General features: G+C 32.8%; 1 long non-coding RNA gene across 2 annotated transcripts; it reads left to right on the forward strand.

Annotated features, from left to right (window-relative positions):
• The first annotated feature begins 4772 nt into the window (after positions 1-4772).
• On the forward strand, positions 4773-15879 carry LOC128234366 (uncharacterized). 2 transcript variants are annotated; one of them, XR_008260938.1, is made up of 4 exons: positions 4773-4867; positions 9650-9723; positions 14058-14180; positions 14580-15879. It is a non-coding gene; the product is annotated as an uncharacterized LOC128234366 (long non-coding RNA). The 2 variants fall into 2 exon arrangements; XR_008260937.1 differs by lacking the exon at positions 4773-4867 and having other exon boundaries at positions 9594-9723.
• The last annotated feature ends 7035 nt before the right edge of the window (positions 15880-22914 follow it).

The following is a 22914-nucleotide window of genomic DNA, read 5'->3' on the forward strand; positions in this document are numbered from 1 at the left end:
TTTATTTTTCAAACTTTAAAGACGGAAAATACAGCCTAACAACATTATTTACGAATTGATTACAAGAGCACGAGAAAAACACTATTAAAACATTGATGATACATTAATATAACTACGTTTAACTTATTTTTTTTATTTTTTTTAATTAGTACCTAGAAAACTGATTCATATGGAAATATATTTAACAATTGTCACAAACATCAATTTCATCAAGTTTCTCGAAATGTACATGATATATGTGCATTGAATGATATGAGCCCATAACCATTCAAAATATTATTTCCGAGGTATTATAAACAAAAATAGCTATTAAAAATGGATGAACTTCAATGTCATTGATTTTCAAAGTGTCTCACACTACTGTTAGAGTTCAAGCATGAAGATGCCTAGCACTACTTAACTTTGGATGTTTGCTCTTTGATGATATGAAATTAAAATATAAACAGCGTTTAGTTTAACAATCAAATTTTAAGTTATGGCAGATTAGTGATTGGTCTCCATGGTAACATTTCTTAACACAATTTCAATTTACTAATTGCTCATCTGAACAAATATCCTTTGCGGCATTAAACACTATTTCAGAATCATATCAATACCGCAGTCAAGACTACACAATCTGCACAAATGAATTGACATGAAAACACTACATTTACAACTTAATAATTCCCATACTGGCATACAAAAAAGAGATATTTTTCAATTCTGACATTCAGTCTTGACATGTATAACTACTCCACACATGGTTTATATAGCTTAAGTGCTTTGACAATACATGTTCAGTTAAACAAAGGGAGATGTGGTGTACTATCCTGTAGCTTCAATACAAAAAATGTCACTGTATCGCAAATGGTTGCAATTGTGCCATCACAAGCCAAATGGTATCGATAGTCATACACATATTTCAATAGGCATGATAGATAAGGTATTCATCATTGAAACTTGAAGATAATCATTTATAATATTAAAGCTGTAATTGCTGCTTGTGAAAGGACTTGGGCATAAGGCAAAGTCTGAATAGTATCAAAGAATTAAATGGAAATACCATTATAGCTACTTGTTCAGCACAGTAATATAAGATAAATACTCGAATCTATGAACCCAACTATATACAAAGAACTAATGAAATATTGCAAACATTTTTGTTTAAATAAGTGATATTCACAAATTCAATAGACTTTTCAATTTTAAGTTGTAAAAATAAGTGTATCGATACTATAACTAGATGGATTAGAACACAACCTACAATTACAGCCAATGAAATTGCAGACAGGTAATCATTAGTTTTATGCCTATTTATTAAGAATTTCATCTTTTGCAGTTGCTAAAAGCTCACACCACTGCCACTGACTCATCCAATACAAAATCTCTGCGTCATATTACGTTTAAAATGTGTCAAACGATGAGGTTATATTCGTAGTCAGTAATATGACTAGAATCAAAATCTTAATGATTAAGAAGCGCTCACTCGGTACGCTCACTCCATCCATTCTTAAAATTTTAAGTACATTTCATATGACTATAACATAGCTCTAACAGTTTCAATAACTAACAATTGTTGTTACAGAGTAATTAATAAAAATGGTTTGCAATTCATTGAATGGTATGATTAAACTATTGCCAAACACTTGTTCAAGGTTTTTTGCAAGGATTGCTTTTTTCAGTTCAAATAACTCGTTCTCATGGGCTTCTCGGTTCTCGGCCAACTGTAGTTCTACTCTTGCTCTCTTCTTTTCCAGCTCATACAGTTCATCAAGCTCACTTGATCGTTTTCTAGCTGTAAAAGATCCAAAGTAATAATCTACAAAAGCTTGATAAACATAATAAATGTAAAGAGCCATGGAAAAAGGATAGATAGAGTCAGTTATATAGTTTCAACACATTATGAAGTGAACGAGACTTGAAATTTACTAAATTGTGGTATTTCCTCGTATAATTAAATACAAACTTTGCACAAAATGACATACATTTCTTCTGCATTTTCTCTGCAAATACACATGGAACTTCATCTGAAAAATAAATAAACATCCTAATAAACTGAGGAATAGGCACAAACATTTAAATTTGTTTTCATATTGTAACAGCTTCCGGATTAAGTTTGCAAATCCGGAATTTTTGCAAATTTTTTTTTTTATTTTTCACCCAATGTTTTTTATTTTTGTATTTTTAAAATGTGTTAGGTAATACTAATAAGAGATATTTTTTGTTTCCTGAAATTTAATTTAGAAATATGTTTTTTGGCATTTAAAGTCAACTTTTCCAATGGGAATCCCATTGGAAAATGGCCTTCCCATAGGAAAATGGTTTTTTCCAATTGGAAAATCAGCCCAACTTTTTTTGTTGGAAAATTCTCCCACATTTTCAAAAAAGGAATTAGTGATTAATAACAATCATTATCATTAATGGTTAAAATGTTATCTAGAAAAAGTGCGTTTATAGTACTTTTTATCATTTTTTGTAAAAAAAAATCCCGTCGACCAATTTTTCCAATTGGATATTTCCCACAATTCAATATGGGAAAAGTCAGGAAATTGGTAAACTCCAATTGGAACATTGTCCCATTGGAATCTTCCAATTGGTAACATTGGCAATGGGCTTAATCCAATTGGAGGTTCTGGCAATAAATTTTAATGGGAAAATACTTCAACTTTCCTAAATCTCTTAAAAGAATACCTATTTATTTATTTAGGAATATATTCAAATTTTTGTTTTATTGTTTACCTGTGTCTTGACATTGTATCCATCCAATTCCAAGCTAATACTTCTGTGCCGATATCTTAGCGATAAGATTTAAGCATCTTTTAATGAATTTGAATGCAATAAATCATATCAAAAATTACCTGAAGTATTCTTACTCAACCAGTGACACAAATTCCAATTTTTAAATATCTTTACACTGGTTTCATCTCCTCAGACGCCATTTTTAATCGATTAAGTTGTGGTTACAAACGACTAAGAACTTATTCATTTTGGGACCAAAGCTATACTCAGTTTTACGCTTGAAAATGTTATTTCGGTTGTCAGTACCTTTACACAAAAAATGTACCATTTTCTTGATTTTTAATGAAGATGTAATTAATTGATGGAAATCCATATGAAATGTTTTACCTAAGATAATAGTTTATTTCATACACACTGTTCTGCAGGGGAGCAGGACCTTTCAACCCCAAGAGGCTTTTCAACCCTTCTAAAAAAGAACACTTTTCAGTTTTCAACCCATATACTTTTAAACCCCTATTTCAAAGACTTTTCAACCCCTACCTGTTTGGACTTTTAAACTCCTATATCAAAGACTTTTCAACCCCTAGTTGAATTATTTTAATAACCATATTAAAGACTTTTTAACTCCTAAACCAAAGACTTTCCAACCCCTATTATTTGGTTTTGAGCTGGTCCAAGCTAAACACCATTAAAAATGCTGGAAGGCATTTTAGAATGTTAACATGCATCATGTGCCCATGAAATGCCTTCCTCAAACAGTAATACTAGTATATGTTTTAGAAAAAAATATCGAACTGTACAAAAATATAAGGCTGGTGAATTTTGCATTACAAAATAAACGCTATTGGCAATTAATGCCATGGTGTCACTTTACTACATACCCGGTAGTAGTATATAAGCCAGTCATCCTACAAGATAGCAGTGAAGCAAAAATACACATATGATGATTACTTGTAAATCATCTTGTATATGTGGAAAAAATTGAATTTGTTATCTAGCTGATTGTAAAAACACTTTGTCATTCTTAAAGGGACTCGTACCTCATTGGCACCAAATAATCATTTTCCAGGTAATGTGTCTGAAATAATTAGTTAACTCTTTGATACTGAAATTGCAGAACAAAATACAATGAAAGTATGAAAATAAAGTCTTGTTTTAATCAGGGGTGAACCTACGCTTGTTACGTCAAGGACAAATAAATAGCATAACCACTCAGCAAAAGGGACTCATACATAATTTATGAATATTTTGATCATGCATACCTTGGAAGCAACATCTTTTATTTCGTATTTAAAACAAATCTGCTAAAAAACCACATTTTACAAACTACGAGCTATAACTTATACAATAAACTCATACCTGGTTGAGCATTTTTGAGGTAGAAATGAGGCACCCAAAATGCCAACAAGTACATATATATGCATGCATAAATATTGAAACAATGGTTAACATCGTCGCTTAAGTATATCCCCCCCAACCACAACGTACCGATGTCGTCCAAGTTAACTTTTCGTTTCGAGGTAGGGGATACAGGGTAATCCAGAAGAACTGGAAAAAACAGGACAACCTTTTAGGTTGTGAAATTGCGTAAATTTGTTTAATTATTTTTTGTTTAGTGACACTGTTATTCCAAATTAATACATACACATATATAACAAACTTCAATTGTGACTGATAAACCTTTAACTACATACTAAATAAATATTTATTACTGATAACAAGATTGTAACCGTGTTTTTAATAGCAGAAAGCGCAAAAAATATTAATTGATTGGCAAATGCTAAAAGATTTATTGTGGTCTACTATAGTCTCATAAGGTAGAAATACCGTGTGTAATACTCATTTCTTTCAAATTTAACTCGATATCCTTTATAAGAACCATTGTTTTCGACATTTATTCATCCTTTTAGGAATATTGAAACAATATTATTAATTGTGGTAAACCTTATCTGGGAGTACTTAAGAGTGCATCTTTATTACTCGAGTGAATGTACGTTCAAACCGGTTTAACACAAACATGTCACAGTAATCAATACCATCTGCGTTAAGATGTCGGGATGTGCTAGACGAATGATTTTGTTTTATGGAGCTTTGAAGAGCGATGAATGGCACAAAAGTGGTGCCAAATTGATATCTCAAACACCCATTGGTAAGTCATTTATTTTTTCCATTTAATTTTTTGTCTTGATTTTTTAATATATAGACAGTCAAGAAGTAGGACATCTCGTAAAGAACGTTCACTTGAAACAGGCCTCTTCTTATCCACACTTCGACAGGGAGTGGGGATACTCTGCCTAAATAGCCGTCAACGAGTATTTTAAGAAATATCAAAATAATAAAAAATGGGGTCCCAGTGGTTGCACCAGTCAATTGTAGCCATGCCCCCCCCCCCATAGTCCACCTAAATGACCGTCAATGAGTCTTTTGACGATTTTTAGACTATGGCAGTTACAGGGATACACATGAAATGTCAAAATAATAAAAAAAGTATCCCTAATCGCTCATTATTGTAGCTTCCCCCCCAGCCTAAAATTATAGACGTGTAATACATTCTTTCAATCCTTACTGGTTGACGGTACATTTCCGAACAGGGCACAAATCCCGAACACCGGCTAAAATACGCGTTTGTTTACCGTGATCGATTATTCGATGATCTAGATCAATACAGAGGCTTGCCTTGGTCACACTTGCGAAGTTTCATCTTGTTTTGTTAAGTATTTTTCTAAAAAATGCCATTCAATGTTTAAACGCTTAAAGATCAAAATGTAGCACATGGGGGAATGACATCAGAGGGCGCACGCACATCTTTAGGTTATAATAATAATAATAATAATAATAATAATAATAATAATAATAACTTTATTTAAAGAAGGTAACACATTAAGACATAGGCATCATATTATAAACAAACATAACACACGACTTATTTACAATGTGGCCTTCTGAAAGAACATACACACGCACACACACATAAATGCTTAGAATGAAAACGCAAGGTTAAGATATTTAAAGATAGAAATCACGGTTAACATTTGAAGCAAATGTTTAGAAAAAACCTCGGAAACAATAAATCACTTTGCAGCTAAGTGTTTTACATTTGAAGCAAATGTTTTGAAAAAACCTCGGAAACAATAAATCACTTTGCAGCTAAGTGTTTATTTAACATAGCATACTTTTTAATTATAATTGTATGACCATGTATTTTCGCTTTTCAAGTGTTCGGTATTTGTGCCCTCCATAGCGTAATTTGAAGGGTGATTTACTGTCCATAAAATGAACGATTTTCGACATAATATTGACAAGATCGTGAATCTGTACTTTGACAGCTGTTTCACATGAACCAAAGATGTTTCATACCAAAGTTTAACTTACTACAACATAAACTCTCCAAGATAATTGTAAAAAACATCAGAAAGTGTTCGGATTTGTGACCTTAGCCAGTAACGTCTTAACAGGTTTGTGCAAAAACGGGGGGTGTTTTGAAAAATATTGAAATTGTATTAAGTGAAGTATTTTATGGTTTAAATTGATCATAAAGGTTTTTATTCATATTTTACCATGTAAGTGAAAAGTTATTTTGCATTAAAACACATTATTTACCTTTCCAATAAAACGAAAGTTGACTGACACAGACAACAATTATGCCAAGCGGAACAACTCGACCCAATCGTAATAACTCGGCCACCACTGACAAGCTTCTAGATAGACCTCGTAAATACAATCATAACAACTCAGCCATGGCCGAAATGTTCTGATTGTTTAAAAATTGTGCCCTGAAGCCTTGCAGGTGCCCTTCATGTATATATTGCTATGTTTTGACAGCAAGAAATGAAAAAAAAAAACACGTCAAACTCATAATTATTCGTAGAATATGACATTTTTATGTATGGAACTGATATAAAATAACATAATCTGGTAATATTTCTTGTTTTATGATATTTTTGAGATGTTAAATGCTTTAATCCGGAATCCCGATCGGAATAACTACCCACTTTTGATACTAAACAATTTGTACGTGAAGGATTTGCCATATCAAAAAACGTAAAAAAATCCGTAAACATACAATTCGTTGGTCTACTAAGATTTAGCTGGGTTGGCTGGACCGAAAGTAAAAGTCCCGGCTATTCCCCGAACCTTGAGGGGGGGGGCATGGTTACAATTGACTGGTGCATTATTGTAGCAAGGGGGGGATAGAGATGGCGCATTTCCCACTAAAATTGTGTAAGAATTTACTTATTTAATAATTTAATATAGTTGACTAAAGAGTATTAAACTAGTTCAAAATGAGCTATTTCAGACAAAGTCTCTGCTATCCCCTGCACCTAAAACAAGGAAAGCTGTTTTATTTTTTGTTAGGCATATGTAATAACAGCATTGAGGAACAACGTTTAAGTAATATCTTTACGAAGCTTTTAAGGTTTTTTAAACTGCATGTATATTTAAAGGTAAAATACCCCTTATGGGCATCATTTCAAACTATGATCAGCTTGATAATTTCTTATTATTATGTGTATCATTTCCTGGTTTTAAAATTTAGAAGAATTTTACTGTCAAATCAACAAATACAGTGGAACCTCGCTAAACCGGATCTCCACAAAACCGGAATCCTCGGGATACCGGACTTTTTTCAGAGTCCCGATTTTTCCCTTATACTTTTCAATGTAAAATAATCCCCACAAAACCGGAACCTCGGAATTCCGGATACCGGACAAAAAAATCGAGAAAATTTGTTAGTTGTCAATGAATTTTACCTCGCAAAACCGGACGTTTATTTGTTCAAACATGTCAAAATGATTTTGTGTATTAGGAATTCGCGAATCGCGTGTCACTTTGTCACTTTGTTTTGACAGCCGGTGCGTCGTTAAATATTGCACCTTTGATGTTGTGATAACTCGATAATTGATAATGATGATTCCGCTGTGGATTGACTGCCGCGCGATAATCAAACGTTAATCAAACTTGTGAAAAGAAAAATTGATTGAGACATTAATTTGTTTGTTGTAGAAAATAAAGAACTAGAAACGGTTATTAAGTGATCATTTTGGGGGGTTGTTTTATCTAAAGACTTCTTTGAGTGAATCAAATTAGAGCGGTGCGTTGATTAAAATATCAATATACTTAACAAGCATTAAATTACGCGAGTTGTTTTATTTTTTTAGACTCGGAAAAAAGATGATTATAAAAACGCAGAAATATGTTTATCACTTTTGCATGTGCTTTAATCATGTCTCAACCTCCGTTTAAACTTACTCCGTACATCAAATCCTCACTAAACCGGAATCCTCACTAAACCGGAAATTTTCCCCGGTCCGGACCTTGTCCGGTTTAGTGAGTTTTCACTGTATAATCAAACTGTACTTAAATAGTAATTAAAATTTTAACACAATGTTTTGACAGCATAAAAAATGGGTCCTTGTGAATGTCATTTTACAGCGATATCAACAAGTTCAAAAAATACTCATGACCTGTTCCTTATCAATATGAAATATCTTTAACCTTTTTGGAACATTATGCAAAAAAAACCCAGTATGTTTTACCTTCGGTATAAGAAAATAACTATTTTTTAATAAAACTACTGTTGAAAAATGTAAGCTAATGAAATGGAAAATAAAAAAGATGCTTCTGGGTTGCTTTGAAGTTGAACTGCTCACATGAACCCACAAAAGATGTGTAGGTATGTGCTTAACAATAAAGGATAAAGCATTAAAATGAAGCATTTCAAGTGGAGGTTTTCATTAGGGTAGTGCTACCTTAAACACACACTTTACAATTATTTTTTCTCTTTTTTAATCTATTTTCTTTAACCAATGGACTATACAAACAGTAGGGTCAGTCCCAGTATACAGGACAATTATTCAATAAAATGTTTATCCTTTTGATATCATAATTGTTAAAAAAAATATCAAAATGTAAAGAAAAAAAAACAGAGACCGGGTTCAAACTGTGGTCGCCAAAATTGCAGTCCAGTGTTGTATCCACTGCTACGAACGTTTACACTTGTCTATTTAATTTAATATATACCTAGCTTGGTAACATTAAGTGATAACATCGATAATTTAATGGAAAAAAAAATGTAAAAAATCAATTAATTGTAAACTATGTGGTACTTCAGTTAGTTAGTTTCAATGCATTGTACACATTGATACCAAGTTCATGTCAGTTTTCGACAATTTTCTCTTCTTTCGCTATTTCATCATACGGTGTATAGCCCCTGAATAAAGTTTCACTCTGTTTCATTGAGTAATTATTTCTTAAAAATCCTTTCTTTGTTCTAATCTGCTAAAAGGTCAAAATGTCACAGTCATGTGAGCATCTTTGAGGCCTCTCAGTTATTATAACCAATGCACCAGTCAATTGTAACCACGCCCCCCCCCCCCCAGGTCCGGGGGTATACCGGGAATAGTCGGGGAAATGGGCCGTGTTTTTACTTTCTATGTGGCCACGCAGGGCCGGGTGACCGCGGTGGTTTTGTCTTTGAGCCAAATTTAGCCGAGATTGGGCCTTATATAGAGTCTCTGGTGTGCGGGGGCATTTGGCGGGGGTTTTACCATCAGTTCGTCCCTGCAGGGGAGGGGGATTAGACCCAGGGTTGGCTGGACCGAAAGTCAAAGTCCCCGCTATTCCCCGGACCTGGGGGCGCCGTGGTTACAATTGACTGGTGCACAACATATAAGATATTTATAAAATAAATAAAAGTACAGTTAATCAATATATTTTAATTTTAATGTGGTAAATTAACAAAGAATTAGATAGATGCTTCATGAAAAATCTCACAAAGATGTAAAAAAAATACTAAAGAGTTCGGTTTTGCTAGTTTGTAAAAATATTTCATGGAATCATGGTAAATTGTTATATTATGTCCAATGACAGCCCATATATTTTTAACTACTTGAACCTTTCTTGTTATAATTCTTATTATTTATTTTTTTAGTTGATGTGTGATGCTGATAATACAGAGACAGCTAGAGTGACAGAGTTTGATGAATAAACTTAAATTAAAAAACAGTGAGTACAATAATCCATTTTAACATGTCTTGTGTGTAAAGTGTGATTCCGAAGCAGTAAATATAAATATATATATATATATATATATATATATATATATATATATATATATATATATATATATATATATATATATATATATATATATATGTATGTATCTTTTAAGTTTTGAATCACAAATTTAGATCAAAGATCTATTATCACACAAAACTTAAAGAATATATATGAAAAGTCATGTGAATGGTGCAAGTCATATAATATAAAATTTATATTGATCAAGTCAAGCCATGCCATGTAAAAAAAAAACTGACATCATATCAAAGATTGTATGAATCATTCTCAGAGCTTATAATTGAAAATATTTAATTGGTTGTAAGCGGACCATGCACGGTAATTTTGAGTAACCCCACCAGCCAATACAATATGGCTATTTAGAAAGGCTTTGATAATATGTTTTATCTAATGTTTATCTTTCCTAAAATATTTATATTTATAAATCTGTATTTATTTATTTATTAATGCATTTATTTGCTCACTAATATATACAATACACTTATCGTTGTATATTGTCTAGCTAATACATGTATACAAATATGCATAATATGCATAATTATGGGAGGGGGGGGGGGTCATAATTATTAATGGTGTACTGTCTTGTTCTTACGAATATATGATTTTGACTAAAATCCTTACTGAAAAAGCAGTGCAGACTGGCCTGTTTAAATAATTAATTAAATCTTAATGGGTTTAAATGTATTCTATTTTATTTTTAAAGATATTTTAGAGTTTAAAAGGAAGAGAGTCTGTTTTAAAGACTAAATAATTATATAGTCAGGATAAAAAATAATTATTTTTCAAAATCAAGTTCAAATAATTTTCCATTATTTGGCAAATGGAAAAAATCTTTATATATTAAGAATGTTTTACTCGATAGAAAGTAGGCCCAGTATCTTTTGCATTGCAACACTAAGAAAGTAAATATTAATTTTTTGTCTACCAATTCCATCAAAGTCTGTGAGTGGCTTATGATGCTAGGCCTGCCAATTTAATGGTTTTTCGAAATCATAAATGGAGACAACTTATAACATTTGTATAAAATCTTCAAAGCTTTCAATAACTTAACATGTCATCCACCTTATTGTCTCAATTTAAAAATAGTTTTCACTCAACAACTTACTTATAAATCAGGATAATAGTTTGATAATGACTATCACTATCATTCTGTAAGCCAATCAGATGTCAGGTTCAGTGAAAGGGGCGATGTCAGGTCAAGAAAAAGGGGTGAAGCTAAAACAAATACTGACATTCAATGTAGGTGGATCCCCCTTTGGCCTCACAAATATGCTTCAGTCACACTAGGGTGTGTGACAGGGTCAAGCCATAATGGAGCCATAGGCAAGCAGACTTTTATTAACCCAACAACAACAACAGGTGTAATTCTTACCAACTGAGGAAAAAACTTTAAAGGTTTTATTATTTCTCATTTTCTTATACAAATTAAATATCTAACATTTAAACAATGACAAATATAAAATATAATAATTCAAGCATAATATTGACACCAAACATGACACATCTTGCAAATGGTCTTGAATAAAATTCCTACACTTCTTATAATGATAATACATGGGACCAATATCAAAACCATTATCCTGTTAAATAGGACAAGGGATTTGATATTGGTAATTCGCAGACAATACAATGTAATTAAGTAAAAAAATACACAGTATGCACACCTGGCTTCACACAAAAAATTGTTGCTTAGGCCAAAAAAAAGTATTCATAGTTTCCATTTAAATATCAAAAAAGGTAGGCATACGGTAACTGTTTTTGGTGTTTGTTTTTTGAGGACCATGTTTCTTTAGCAAACTGACCTATATCAGGGTATTATTAAGGTCTTTACTAAAAAAGCACATATTGATCAAAACACCAAAAACAAAAAAAGGATCAGAAGGATTAAAATAGGGTCAGTTGGGCGGAAACAAAGATTTTTTAATCCTTATTTTGTCAATGATGTCATGTCAGTGATCAAAATGATAACACAATTTAAGCCCTGCATTCTGGAATGTGGGGCTAAATTCTTGATTGTGTTATAGTAGGGCCAAAAATAAAATGATTTGGTTAGGGTTACATCCTTTTTAAAAACAGAAAGAGTAAAAAGTATAAAGGATTACATTTTTAAAATACATAATCTCATTATTTTTAAGAATCCACCAGTCATTTAATATGTGGGTTTTCACTTTAAAATACACGCATTGTTACAGTCTTGTTTTCAGTAACTTTTCCTTAAATGTATTCTTTGGAAAGTAATTTAAGGTTTATTATTCAAAATATATGTTAGTCAACTTGTGTATGTATTGATTTCCAACTTTTTTATTTTTTGTTTAAACTTTATATATTCGAATTTCTTTGCGTAAATACCTGCTTATGTGATAAAAGACTGCTGACAAAAGATTAGATTTCAGATTTTGATATTTCCATTCCAAATTTAATGTTTTATAGCTTAAACTGCTACTAACAGTTTAAGAAAAATGCATAAAACATGAATTTTGGACGGAAGTATGAAAAGCTGTAATCTGATATTTTGTCAGCAGTCTTTTATCACTGGTTTGCAGATATTTACGCAAAAATTCGCTTGTTCGAAGACAAAAATTAAAAAAAAAATGTCAAAACGTTCAATCTGTGAGGTTGCAGCTTTAATATAAGACTAACGTAAATATTAAAAACACATGAGGCCCCCTAAATATTGACATGTCAATATCAAAAAGAAGATGAAAACTGAAAACTATGAGAAGGTGTTTTTATAATTAAAAATAAATTGCTTAAAGCAAATATCTGAAATTAATAATTGTCATGCAAAGCAGCCTGTAATGAATATGAATATTAGATTTTGGCCTTGAACACCTTTTTAAGAAGAGTGTTTTGAAGTAAGGATTATCATAATGCTGAACTTAATATCATACTGTAGCTTTGTAGCAAATCCTTATGGTTAAAGTCACTGTGTCTTCCTTATGCTGTGATAAAGATCTCCGTAGTAACATTTCTATTTTTACCTAATAAATTAAGTGAAAAAGGGTGTTTATTGGGGGTAATAAAACACATCTTGATAATGACCAATTAGTTTTAATCTTTCAAGTGTTGGTAGGATGGGAGGGGGGTCTTAACTTTTTGAACTGCCAATATTTTCCTGGTTATTTTGTCCACCATGTCAAAATGATCTGGGTTGTTTTGTCAACCCTGTCTAAATGGGTTGGACATGTTTTGTCCCCTTAGTCAAAAATGACATGGGATGTTTTGTCCTACATTTTTATAAAGGAGTTCAGAATAAATAACACATTAGTTTGCATGCTTATATTAAATAAATGCAAATGACTTTCATTATAAGTTTAAAAAATACTCTTAAAGCTGCATTCTCACAGATTTACCATTTTTACAACTTTTTTATTTTTGTCTTGGAAAGAGCAAAGATTGTTGATAAAAAAAAAACAGACCTTAGATTTTCATATTTTCGAAAATTAATGTTTTAGAGCTTAAACCCTTACTAACGGTTTAAGAAAAATGCATAAAACATCAATTTATGAACTTAAATATAAAAATCAGCGATCTAATTTTTTGTCAGCAGTCTTATATAACTAGTCCCATGGATTGTAGCAAAAATTGGCTTGTTCCAAGACAAAAATTAAAAATTTGTCAAAATGTTTAATCTGTGAGAGTGCAGCTTTAACTATGGAAGCTTTTCAGTCATTTGCCTATATGTCTATTTGATTCAGTAAATTGTATGATGATTCATATAAAGCTAGGCTTATAAGGATATGCTTATTTTTCATTGGGTTCTATTTTTAGCACATAACAGCTTCATTACAAGAATATATTAATTATCATTAAAGCTGCACTCTCACAAATTTACCGTTTTTACAACTTTTTTATTTTTTTGTCTTGGAAAGAGCAAATTTTTGGGTAAGTATCTGCAAACCAATGATGAAAGACTGCTGACATAGATCATATCGCAGATTTGCATATTTTCGTTTGAAAACCAATGTTTTGTGGGTTAAACTATTACAAACGGTTAAAGAAAAATGCATGATCTAATTTTTTGTCAGCAATTTTATATCACTGGTTTTCATGGATTCTTGAAAAAAAATAAAAAAATACTTCCTCTGTTGGCCAATTGAGAACAAAATCAAGAGGTTTTGGGTTTTGCTGTTTATACGTTCTGGGATTTTTCCAAAGCATTTATTTATAGGACTTATAAATTTTATGTACAGCATTCTGTATATTGTCAAGTGTCCTTTTTTAAAAGTTATATACAACATGTATAAATATTCATGTTTCAGGAAATAACCACCATCTCTCTCAGAGGTCGTCTTTCTCATTATTGTGGGGAAACCTCAAAGGGCATCAGGAAAACCTTCATCAACCTCTTTGTGCCCAGTGGCTTGTGCAACAGTGTTTCAGAAGTATAAATACCTTTTTAATTTGTGTATATCAATTGTATAATGACTTGTTTTTATATATTATATATATATATATAATTATATATATAGATGGTTAATCTTATGACTTCCTGATAGTATTTAAGTTGTGAAATATTAAATAATCTAATCATAAAAAATGCTTGGAAATGACAATAAAGAAAGATATTTGTCGAATAGGAAGTTTCACCTGTCCTGTTTATATTACAAATCATTTTAAATCAGACAGAAAATTCAATATACTTGTAGTATCTCACTGTTTATTTGTCTTCACATTTTGTATTGTCACATCAAGCCTGTTTGAACATCCTAGAGAAGATAAGTGTATAGAAGCGGATATGATATAATAAATATGCATATAAATGTGATTGGAATTATTTTCAGATTATCATTAAAATGGGGATAATGGATGACTGGCCACACATATGGGGCTATGGACAAGCTTCAGAGCAGGCTGCTAGGTGGTGGTTTAGTAGTTTATACTCCGGGTCCCGGCGTGAGCACATTGAAGGGTCCCAGAGTGACAGTTCAACCACCGCACACCTATCCTGGGCAGAACCAGTACTAGGTGCCTTCACCTCTGCAAGGAACTGACAACTTCTGTACATGCCAGGGGCAGTGGTACAGTGCGAATGGTCGTAGAAAGGATTTCATAACCAATCACAACAGAGGTGACCTGGTCTGCCCGGGAATCGAACCCGGGTTGTCAAATTCAGAGTCCAACGCTCTACCGATTGAGCTAACCGGGCGGACATATTAGCTACATTAGATGACAAGCCATCTATGCTGGACATTCTTCACAATAAAATGTGATGTCACAGGAGCTGTCTATCTCAACAGCTCACACTCTCCGTATTTGACTAAAGGAATGAATAAAGTCACGGCAGAAGTTGGATTGAGGAATGTCCATGTCACTACCCATCATTTGGAAGGAGTTGGATAAAAAAAGTGTGGCCTATGTATTGAAACTGGTCCGACATTCCAGTTACGGACAGACTTGATTTGTTTGATTACATTTCTGACCAACATGATGGTCTAAAAGAACACTTACTGGTAACTGGTAAAATCATGGCCCAGTTGTTCCAAGAGGCAGGCGAGTGGGAAGTTACTAGACTCCATTTCTTTATGGGTTGATCTGAGGTTCCAGTTCAGTTAAAGTACTGATGGAACACCAAGTGTTTGCCATAATACAGCAACATTTGATTTGTAACTATGTATTTGTTTAAATTGTTGAAACAGTACTGTTTACTAAATAATGTGTATATATATGAAGAATAATATTATGAATAATTTGTAAGAACCTTTTGATATTAAGTAAAATGTCGATAAGTCTAAATATGTATCTGTAAATCATTTTTGTATATCTGTAAAGATTACATTGCCTATATTCCTCAATTTATATTTTTCTTTTAGCCAGTCAATAACTTTTCTTCAGTTCTATCTTCAAAATTGTCGGGACAGGGATTATAGCCCTTAATTAACCCAAATATGTAACATTCAATGCAAAATTTCTAATTGGCTGCAATTAGGCAGTTCAGATGCAGGAACAAACATCACTTGGGTCCTTAATAATAGCTTTCCATCTGACAAGGTTCAATAAAAGGAATTTGTCATGTGACTGTTTATTAACTCTCGATTTATTGAAAGTGAAATTACTTACATGATTTGTAAGAACTAAATTATATTGATATCAAATTATTGTTTAAATTAAATAAAATAGACGATTACATACATGAACTTTTTTTTATTTTTTGTTTGTCAATATGAAGAGTAATGCAATGGCTTTTGAATTTCATAAAAGAAACGGATGGAAAAAAATGTATGTTTATTGTTTAAGCAATTAATTAAGTAATAAAAGTATTTTTTTCTCTTTTTTTTCAAATAGTGCTATCTTATAGTACAGATCGTTATTTGTTTAATTTTGGTACAAATGAAGTATATAAGGTATGTCTAATGTTACAAATAGCAAAAATTCAAATGCAAATCATGGTGACTTGACTAAATGTGAATGCTAATTGAATCAAAATAGTTAATAAATAATAATGTTCATTTGAAACAATTGAGAGTGTAAGTTTGGTTTGTGAATGCCATATATGCCCCAGGGGGGGGGGGGGGGGGAATCCCCAACCTAATAAATTAATAATGGAAAGTATATTACTATGCGCAGTGCTATAATAATTCACTTATTAAAATAAGTAAATGTGCTGAGTAAAATTTGTAAAAATTCTGTCTTGTTTTTTTATGTATTATTTATTTATCATGTGCTTTGACAATTGATTATAATTTCATAATACAAAGTATATTATTTATTCTTTTATTGTATGTATTCTAGATCATTAAATAAATATAAGTAAATATGCATTCAGATTTCTGTATTTAGTCTTAAATAATAAATGTTGATATTGCGCTTAGTTTCATTAATTCCCTTGGTCTAATATCAAAATCCCCTGAAATTAAGACCAAAATCCCCTGGAATTTAAACGAAAATCCCCTGGAATTCAGACCAAAATCTCTTGGAATTAAGATCAAAATCCGCTGGACTTTAGACCAATATTCCCTGGAATTCAGACTAAAATCCACTGCAAAGCCTCTCAAAATATGGCATGCATGTATTTGTGTCTGTCTTTTACCTTAAAGGTTGTACCCACCAGGAATACATTTTGTATCCTCTCAAAATTCAGACTAGGAAACTGACTTGAGGTTGAATATATAAGATTATGTTTTTCATCATCTTCAGACAAATAGAAAATAGCTATCAGCTAAAATCTTATTCAACAATAAATGTTTGAGAATGCTAAATCTTAGCAGTACACAGGGTATAAATCTTGTGAAACACATAGCAATAACGTGCTAAATAATGCACGTGAATGTAGGTAACTTGTAGTAGTAGAAGTCAAGTATTATCTTGGTTTATTACAGCAGAAGCAGTGATTACGAACTTCGTAATCACAGCCCCAGAAACAGAAGCGGTTTTATTATATCTCCCAGGTTGCGGAAACATGGCACATCGCAGGTGCGGATCCAGGAATTGATGTTAGAGGGGTAGTAACTTAGGGGCGCAACTTTTGACATGTGCTCCTCCCTCAGAACCGAAAGTATATGTCATAAACTGTTTTACGGGAATTTGGGGTTACTCCCTCATGTATGTAGTCGGAATGGTGCATTATGAGCGTATTTTATTACCTTTGTTTCTCCGATATTGATGAAAACAGTAAACTTCGATTATTTTAGAGGTGGCGCACGCCGGGCGCTTAAACCGCTAGTGCTTCGACCAAATTCCTTGAGCTACACAGTCGGTCCAAGGCCAATTCCCCGCTATTTTGGCGCGAACACAAAACCACCGACTGTCCCCCCGGACCTGGGGGGGGGCATGCTTATCATTGACTGGTGCATTACTTTAGCGACAGCGATAGGTTTTCATATTACTTTTCCCTGTTTGAATGTAATATCTTAATTGTCTGTTAATATGTTCACTGATAAAACTTTTGCGCCCTGGCACATTGCATCTCATCAGTCATGGCAGTATTCTTCAAGTTCAAGCGTCTCCGTGGCCTAGTGGTTAAGCGTCCGCCTACGGAGCGGGAGGTCGTTGGTTCGATCCCTGGCCGCGTCATACCAAAAGACGTTAAAAAATGGTACAAGTAGCTCCCTTGCCTGGCGCTCGGCATTTAAAGGGTAGTGCTTGGAAAAGTGGTGTACTCAGTACTGGTTTAACCCAGGAAAGTTGTACCTCGTGTATCGGTGCTTTACACCGAGCACGTAAAAGAACCAAGGGGTCTCTTCGAAAAAGAGCTAGGGTATCGCACCCGGACTTCCTTGTATCCCGCCACTGTCTCTTCAGCGTGCTGTCCCTTTAGCAAAAACAAAGGACCCCGTTGGAAATAAGTGCTTGCACTTTCACGGGTTATCCTTGACCGCAAGGTCTAAAGAAATACATACATACATACATACATACATACAAGCTTCTTTTTTCAAAATTCAAAATGTTTATTTTCTAAACCATTAATTGATTTATCAACACCATATTCACACATTCTCATTTACAAGAGGTTTGATAGTGATAAATCAAATGTGGAACGCATGGCACCATCACTCTGGTGAACGAGAATAATTTCATATAGCACAATGTACATGAAATAATGACAGTATGGCGAGTCGTTCCTTCACTATTTTACCCATAAATACCATAAATTAAGCCATTTCATACAATAGATCTCCATCACCTCTCCGACTCCTTTCTAATTTGTGTAAATATATGAACATAATCATGTGGTCTTTAAAAAAGATAGAAGTGTAAAAAAGTTTATATCTTCGACTTCAAAGAACTTCATTAACGCTAATTCTTGACCAAATTTTAGTTGCCTTTAACCTTGAAAATAATCGGTTAAATGACAAGATGTTTGTAATCAAGCTTAACGACAGCGTTTTTGTGACATTGATGAAAGATGGATTTTTTTGTTTGTATTTTTTTCAATCGGATAAAAAATTGTACTAGTATCTGATACAGGGTTAATGAAGCAATGCGATGGTTAGACGTCATGCTAACCATTGTATAGTATAACAGCGATGAGGAATATGGATAAGTCGACAGTTGACAGGTAAGGACATTGCAAGAAGTGTCATTTTGCTAATTAATGCTTTAAATATGACAATATTTTTCTTTATTCCCATTTCCTACATGTTCCCATTACCTGTCCTTCCAATTGGAAATTTCCCATTTTAAAACTGAACTTTATTCTCCAATTGGAATTTTCCCATTAACCAAATATTCCAATTGGAATTTTCCAATGTTCATACTTTCCCACTTTGAATGTGGGAATCCTCCAATTGGAAAGATTCACTCATGGGAAGGATTCGCAAACAAATGCCTTAAATGAATCTATCGGTTCTTCATTTTTAATGAATATATTATTTTTCATGAATTTAGTGTAAAATATTCTTAATTAAACAGTCAATTTCAATTTTAAAAATTATGTTCCAAATTCTCCCACAATTTTAATAGAGCCAGTTTTCCAATTGGAAATGCTTGAAAAAGCCATTTTCCAATGGGAAGGCCATTTTCCAATGGGACTCCCATTGGAAAAGTTGACTTTAAATGCAAAAAAAACATGTTTCTAAATTAAATTTCAGGAAACAAAAAATATCTCTTATTAGTATTACCTAACACATTTTAAAAATACAAAAATAAAAAAACATTGGGTGAAAAATAAAAAAAATAAGTTTGCAAAAATTCCGGATGTGCAAACTTAATCCGGATGCTGTTTTGTTATCTATTCTCAATACCAGTAATTTCCATATATGGTTTTGATAAAATGCTGGATTATGCATGTTTAAACACTGAACTCGTTCGGAAAAAATAGGGTTTTTAATATGGGCAAGCAGAAAATATAGTCCATTAACTTCATGTATCAGTTAGGTAAATGTAGCAGCCCAGAGAAATTGGACAGAAGCTTTTCTCTTTTTCTTGTGACAGTGATCTTGAACTTGAACCAAACACATACAAAAGCAATACGAAGCTAGCTTTTCACATATAAGCTACTAACATACCAAATTCCATTACTTTCCATCAATGCTACCTGACATTGTTGTGCGGAAACCAATCTTTAACAATGGCATCACATACCTGTTGACAAAGACATCAAAGCACTGCCAGTTGCACATCTTCACCTCCACACCTTCTCTATATTTTGCTTGTACTGGTAAAACCGGAACATGAACTTTCCTTGTATCATTTCATGACTTCTTTCTTTTGCCAACCTGAGGTTATATGTTTGAATTGAATAACACTTACATGTAATGTTTTCATTGACCCTGCCACAGGCATCGGTTCCAGGTTGAGAGCTGTCATGATCTACAACAAAATAGACACAAAAATCATAACAAATATCATGCATGAGTGAAATATTGTGTCCAAAACATGGGCCAGAACACCAAAGTGAATTTGTGTCAGTTTCCAGAACAATATTTCACTAGTAAAATACCAAATTGCTGAAATATTGTCCATTATGAACAAGGCATTAAAGCTGCACTCTCACACATTGAATGTTTTGACAACTTTTTTATTTTTTGTCTTGGAACGAGCGATTTTTGCGAAAATCCATGGAAACCAGTTGTTAAGGACTGCTGACAAAAAAAAAATAGATCGCAGATTTGTATATTCAGGTTAAAAAAATAATATTTAGGCATTTTTTTTTAAAACCATTAAACCATAAAACATTAATTTTCGAATGGAAATATGAAAATCTACAATCTGAATTTTTGTCAGCAATCTTATATTATTGCAGATATTTACGCAAACATTTGCTCTTTACAAGACAAAAAATTAAAAAGTTGATAAAAATGGTATATCTATGAAAGTGCAGCTTTCAACAGAAAAGCAAATTTTTAACTGTTTTTTTTTCCAATTTGCAAGACAAACATATTTCACATGAACATTGGTTTGGATACATCATTTATTCATATTGTGATAATTAACTTATATATAAATGATTTAGTGTTCCTTTATTAACATTTATGTGAATACAAGTTCACAAGAATCTGTAATTGTTTAAGTTAACAAACTTAACATAACATGTTATAATCAAAGAAATATATTCGTGTAAATGTATAATTAATTATGGCCGTGCTGAAGTAAATAATCCTATACATAGACTATTAATTTATACAAAAAACAACAGTTATATACCGTTCTCAGTAATGAATGAGTAGGACCCACTCTCAACCCCGCCAGCAATACCAGTCAAAACATTTGTGTCCTTCAATTTATCTAGAAGCAATTAATCGCATGCTGAAAGCTGCTCTCCAGGTCCACCTCCTGTCTTCTGGCTGCTAAAGAATTTTCCTTGGCTGAAAAAGTATGAAGATTTTCAATCAATTGAATTTAAATCTCGCCGGCAAATAATGCAAAATTAAAAAACTAAATTATTAATTTCACCTTACATTGATAAAGTGGGAATCCAAGCCCCACAAAGAAACTATAATCACCAAACTATTTCTAGAAGAAGACCCTCAAACCCATTTTAAATTACATATGTTTGAGATCACATGTCCCACATAGATTCAAATTTATATGGCTACACATGCAGGACCAACATATGGAATAAGCTAATTTCTGCATAACCGGTTATTTATTCCTTCACCGATTGCACCTTTAAAAGTACATCATCATGGAAAACAAATAAACCTGATATACAATATTTGTTGCTTTTTTAACTTTATTATTATATCCATGAACTTTACTGCATTAAAGAGGAACTTATAAAATACAGACATTACTGTTTTCAAGAACAAAATTCCTATAACATTTTATCATAGAAACTGGCCTTATGCTTCAATGTTCAATTAAATACTGATTTACCCCGTTGCTTTAAGTTATGGTGCATCTTCCGGACCTCTTCAACAGTTTTGCGTGTACCACCACAGCTGAAGTTTGAGTACAACATCATATACAAAAACTGCAACATGTACTGAAACACAGTATACAAATGTACACCATTTAATACAATGATGTTAGGCATGAACTTTAGTTGTCACAAAATAGTGTATACTGTAGTGAAAATAGACACAGGTTTATATACTGCCCTTGAATCTTGCACTAATTTCAAGGAATACAACAGCATATATGTCGGGATACAGTCACAATGTACATAATATATTTCAGAAGCATCAGAAAATATTAAACAATGGTACCACATAATAATTTTAATTTATTAAACGCATTCACACTAGGGAAAATTGAACATAGAAACAAAGTGAAAATAAATACCATGAATCATATGACACTTATGACTTTCGAATTTATTTCCATTACGTTTTCATCCCATTTGACCTCCTTAGCCTTATTTCCGAGAGAGGCCCCTTTAAACTTCTCAAAAAGTGAATCATGTTGATTCAATCGTGTTGACAGAGCGGCGTGCCGCCCTGAATCAGTCCAATTATTTAAGCGTTTCTTCAACTCGTTCATTTTGGCCACTGACAGATGACCCCGATGTTGACATAAGCTCGCGGCCCATCTTCAAGTTGAAGAGTATTTAGAGGAAAATAACAGCTTAAGCGAATGCGGATAAATAAAGTTGAGACTGAGTTTAAAACTCGGCTGAGAACGGTCTCAAATTATTTCGTGATCACTAATTTGAGTCGGATCTCAACTGAGTCAAAAAAAAGTCAAACTTTGAGTTTGAGTTTGAGTTTGAGGTTGAGTTTGAGTTCTTTCGTGATACTGGGGCCTGATAGCTTTGTAAAACACATTGACTAGGACAAAGGTAAGCATATAAATATTTCTAATGCGCCATCTTTAGGACTAAGCATGTGTTTGAAAGGACATTTACCGTACTATGCTGACACGTTATGTATCGGAAACATAGTATCTAGTATTAAGCCTAACATATCTAGAAATGTCAAATCAAAAGAGATTTGTATGGCAATGAATAATATCTTTGGTTACTCTAACGCTATATAGAGCGTTAACGTCGGCAGTCCAATCATACATTGATAAAGTTATACTCAGACATGTGTGGTCTGTTTGTGGTGTTGATACGTTACGTTATATCGTTCAGTATCTTTGTGTCCCTAACCGTGTGCCTCACAACAGGATTCATACAGATATCTTTGACTAATTGGCATGTCCCTGTGTTATATCAATTTAGGGTCGGTGTATCGATTTTGCTTAAAATTTCAGGCTCACACGTGCAACAGTATTACCATGTAGGATATGAAAAAG

The sequence above is a fragment of the Mya arenaria genome, chromosome 1 (assembly GCF_026914265.1).
Source record: "Mya arenaria isolate MELC-2E11 chromosome 1, ASM2691426v1".
In the NCBI taxonomy this organism is placed as follows: domain Eukaryota; kingdom Metazoa; phylum Mollusca; class Bivalvia; order Myida; family Myidae; genus Mya; species Mya arenaria.